The sequence below is a fragment of the Pteropus alecto genome, unplaced genomic scaffold (assembly GCF_000325575.1).
Source record: "Pteropus alecto unplaced genomic scaffold, ASM32557v1 scaffold86, whole genome shotgun sequence".
In the NCBI taxonomy this organism is placed as follows: domain Eukaryota; kingdom Metazoa; phylum Chordata; class Mammalia; order Chiroptera; family Pteropodidae; genus Pteropus; species Pteropus alecto.
In genome coordinates this window covers 30,953,123-30,958,314 of record NW_006442109.1, presented here as the reverse complement: position 1 = coordinate 30,958,314, position 5,192 = coordinate 30,953,123, and the positions used below count along the sequence as shown (strand labels likewise).

At 36.5% G+C, this 5,192-nt stretch overlaps 1 pseudogene; it reads right to left on the bottom strand.

The window, feature by feature from the left end:
- Positions 1-3,980: 3,980 nt before the first annotated feature.
- On the bottom strand, positions 3,981-4,562 carry LOC102878683 (annotated as a pseudogene).
- Positions 4,563-5,192: the final 630 nt, after the last annotated feature.

The following is a 5,192-nucleotide window of genomic DNA, read 5'->3' as shown; positions in this document are numbered from 1 at the left end:
GGACTTGTCTTTTTTACTCACTGCCATTTCTGATGCCCAGAATACTGCTTGGCCCACCGTCAGTGCTCAAGAAATATTTGTTGTATGAGTAGAGTAAAGATCATTATTCATTGTTCTGAATGTAAATCTATATATCAAATAGTCTTTCTGATCATTTTAAATTTTTTGGCCTGAATTTTTGTTAGACCAATGTAGGCCATCCTATTTTTGACTTGGAGTATGAATGAGGAAGCCCTTGATTAGAAATAAGAGAATTTGCTTGTGCTTCCATTACCACAGTTTTCTACAGGAATCTTTTAAAGCGCTATGGCCATCTGGTGAGGAAGGATTTGAGCAGCCACGAGCAGGTAGTGATAGGGTTTATATGTGTATATACAAAACAATAGACCATTGCAGCAGTCCAGGCAAGGTGAGGGTTAGTTTGGTTTGAACACAATAACATGATCTGGAATTCTGTCTACTGGGTTGATGTAGATGGTCATGTGCTTGGGAGGGCTGGGAGCAAAGGAATGTAGGAGGGCCCTTTCTCGCCCTTATGACATTACCACTTTGCTAGTATACCACTTGTACTCTATGTGACACGTGTCTGAGTGAGATTGTCAGTGTCAAACCATATATTGAGTTTTAATAAAGGATTAATATCCTTCTTATTTTTAGATAAAAATAAATATAAGTAGAATTTCTAGTGTATTCTCTCACCTCAGTGGCTCACTCTGAACACTTTGAAGACATCTAGGGGAGGAGTGAAGGAATCCCGTAGGGCCTGGCTAAGGGCAGGAGAGCGGTTAGGAAGGTAATCTTGGATTCCCTCTTTCACCTGAGGAAGTCCAAGTGGGCAGGTTTTCAACTTGGAAGCATTCAACCCTTACCGGGAAACATGTTTTCTGCTATGCTTATTTTTTTTTAAAGTGTCCAAACCGAGGTCATCCCCCACCACACACACACACACATTACACCACTACGTTGCCAATGTGTAAACCACCAACCCACTTAGATATGATAGTGAACATTTTCAGGATTTTCTGTTGTTAACTGTCTCTGCTTAACCGAAAATGTACCCAAATAATAGACTGATGCTATAATTAATGCTTCAGTTATGTATATAGGGATTTGCCGATAGTAAAGATTACTTAAAGTTTCAACGTGTTTTCAATAGTTTCCATTCCTAAATTCGTGGTCTGTGATATGATATGGGAGGTAGGAGTCTCGCTTGGCACAACATTTCTCTGGTTCCTTTCAAAATATTAAGTGAAGGAGAATCCGAGTCTGTCTCAATAAAAATTGGACCGGTGTCTTGATTCACTTCAACCACCTGAAGCATAGTCAATATTCTGAAATGGTCGAGCGGAACCCGTCCCACTTTTTAGATTGCTTGTATTATCTTTTTATTTTTAAACCACAATTTTTTGTTGTTGTTGGGAAGCAGATCCTCTACCGTTCTTTCCTGGTAAACAGCAGTCTGTCGACTCTGTCTAATTTCAGTTGTCGTGGACCATGCTCAACAGAAAGAACAGCACTTGAAAGGAATATTTTTTAAATTATGACTTGGAGGTACAGTTTACTTAAGCAGGAATTGGGCAATTTATGTAGTTTACTTCATATATGGGTTGCATATGAAAGCCACAATTTACTGGTCTCACATTTATTGAAATGATGTTCTTGTGTCCCTTATGGATTGATGCCAGGGCCACGAACAGCCTTGCTGTTGGTCCCTTAATCCAGCTCCACACAGAGGGATAGTTTTAATGACTCGTTAAAGTCTCTTGTCGCCCTGAGACTCAATTACTCAAATTCAGGGACCATAATCTAATTGAATCATTTTAATAAGAGATCAAGATTTTCATCTAAATTTTAATTTAATCCACTCCAATGAATTATACTGAGGTTATTACAGCATCTTTTCAACTTCAGCAATAAAGGCATCTCCATATTCACAAGGCAGTACAAAATCCTTATATGTGGCTGGATTCTTTCAAAGTAGAAGGCATTCACTTGTTCAGTCTTTTCTCTCTGAGCATGTTTGTATGCTATGTTGGCCCAGTTTGTGTGTAAATGGTGTATATTTGTGCATGAAATTGGGCCAGTATATTGAGCTGTGCATGAAAGGAATATGAGGTGATGTCTCAAGTATGTGATGACCGATCTGGACAGTACAGAGCTGAAGCATTCATTTTGCCATCTTGGCCATCAATACTGACCACCTTGGCTGTATGCAAAAGTCTGAGGTCTGTGTTATTCATGAGGTTGGCCAAATGAAGAACCAATGCCTCAGGATTCCATTTCTGTCATTCAGGTAGGCACAATTTTGGTCAACATTTGACATAAACTTTGTTCCGAAAAGCTTGGATCTAATATTATAAATTACAGATTCAAAGGGCAAGGGAGATGTAATAAAAATAAACAAAAATGTATATGCCTAATTTTCAAAGTAAATTATACATAAGATTATATTCACATATGGTTTTGTGATTTCTATCATCTTCCTCTTCTATCAGAGCTACTACTAGAATTTGGACTTAAATTTGAAAAAGAAAAAAACCATTAATCAGATACTAATTAGCATGTATCATTAAATGTTATAGAATGAGCCAGGAAGCCCACCTCCTTATAAATGGCTCATTTCATTTCTCCTATACTGTCAGATATTTGGCCATTTCTCTCTGATTCAGTTCTTTGCTGTGCAGACTGCAAAATATAATAACTTCTAAGCAGTGTGTAAAACAAAGTGCTCAATTCACTTTATTAAAATATCCAATAATAATTGATTTAAAGGCAATAAAATGTGTTCATTAGAGGGTTTATATTCAAGAAATATTGAAAGTATACCTAAAACTGTCACTTTTATTGTGAATGAACAGGATAATATAATTTGAAAAGAGTGTGATCATACTAAAGATTTGTCCTGCAGCATTATCTGATAGCTCGTAAAGCGCTGAAATTTAATATGATGCTTTCAGTCAGTTTAATTGAAATTTAATTGCCACTTTGGGCAGAAGGTTTAGATCTGATCAATAAAATATTAAAGATTTTGTGCTTTCGCTTGGAACAGCTCCGTTAGCTATGCATCAAGAGGACCCTACGTTTTCGGAGATATTTGTTTGTTATAGTCACACAATGCTCAATATCACTTTCTAATCTGAAAATTTTAATGTGCTGTGCAGACAAATAGTGGAAATAATAAAGCAATAGTTGACCCATTTAATTACGACACGATGAAAGAAATAACGGTCACCTTCAGATTCATGAGAAAGGCATTAATGTAAAAGAGCAATAAATATTTTGAAATGTCAAACCTCAGAAAGACAGAGTCCAACTTGAGCTGGGTTGTAAATCAAACTGAGGAAAGGACCTTGAAAAAAAGATGGTTCTTTGGTATTTTAGAAATAATTACTAATACAAAAAGGGTAATGATGAAACTATAAATTACATTAAAAAGGGCCATTAAAGAAGGATTAGTTTATAAAGCTGAGAGATGGTTCTTAAAATTGTCCTGCCTGGTTATTTCTACTTTTCATTTTATTCAGCACTCCCCACTCAATTATCTGATTATTAATAAACTAATTGATCACTACTTCGCAGTTCAAATACTAATGTTAACTTTCTCCTTTTCAAGGACCCCATGGGACTTCCATATTACCTACATTTTAGAAAGAAAAAGAATTGGAGATTTCTTAAGCTATATGAACAGTAAACTGTAGAATAGCTTCAAGCTAAATAACAACCCTATTAACATATTTTAAAATTATAATTTATTTCAGATTACTATATTCCAAAATATCTCTAATATTTGTGTGGTTATAGTTTTTTCCTAATGATCCCTGGTAAGCCCTTTTTACTCAAGGAACTTTTCAAAAGCTCTATATCAAGCACATAAACTACTTACCAGATTCTTTACTCACCAGATTCCCATGTGAGTCTAAGTTCAATAATATGGAATATTGGAGTTGTTGTTGTTGTTGTTTTTAAACTTTTATTAGCATTTATTTGATGCTATATTTACTCCCGGGCCATATGTTTTGTTTCTTCAGTTTCTTCTGGGATATCTTTTTCTTCTGTGCAACTTCCTCTTCTGGTTTAGAAACAATCTGCTCTTTTTCAGTGAAGTTCATCTCAGTGTGACAAGGAGAGCTGATGTAGGGGTTAATCTGCCCACCAGCTCTGTAAGTTCTATGCTGCATCTTGGGAGCTTTGTTCACCTGGATGTGCTTAATGACCAGAGAATCTACATCTAAACCCTTAAGTTCAGCATTACTCTCTGCATTTTTAAGCATGTGCAGCAAGAATTCAGCACTATTTTTAGGGCACTGACCCTGTGTCCAGCCCCACTGCTTGGCCTGGGCACACCTACACTCCACCATTGTAATGACGGAATGGCACGCATTGCTTCTGTAAAGTGACATCCTTCAGATACTTGGTGGCTTTTTGGATATGCATACCCTTGATGGCCTGGGCAGTTTCATGTGTGTTCTTGAAACGAACACGAAGATTTGAACTTCTTGATTTGCATGATTTTGTGGGGTTTTCTGGGTCTAGTGAATAGAGAACCATTTTCGGAGGTCACCTCAGGCTGCTTACGAGAATAGCTATAGTATATTGTTTTATTTAGCTCAGCATATTTCTAAAGTCTACGTGTATTTTCTATTTACAACCATATTCAAAAAAGACTATCTGCAATGACCATAACCATTCTTTTTTTTTCTTCTAACAATCTCTGTCCCAGATTTCTCTTAATCATCGGTTATCACCAGAGTTTTTAATCTTATACTCTTATTGAAATAGATCATTTATTTTCTTCTGAAGTAGACACAATTTTTTTTCTCAGTGACCAGTAAAATTATTTAGACATCTAGATGCTTGGCACTGAAACATACTAATGTCTGGGAGAAACATTCCTGGAACTTATGTTCTAGTGGGAGAGAAAGACAATAAACATAGACGAGTGAAGAAAATAATTTCAAATTGTGACAAGTACAATGAGGAAGGCAGCCTTGTAAGGATTTACTAGAAAGCATTCCAGGCAAAAGAAAGAGAAAATGTAAGGGCATAGAGATAGGCAGGAGCCCATTTTCAGGGTTTATAAAGAATACCAATATGGCACTCATGCAGTAACCAAGGGGAAGATTGGGAGGAAATGACATCTGAGAGGCAGGCAAGGACTAGATTATATAGATCATATAAAGTCCTGTAGGCCA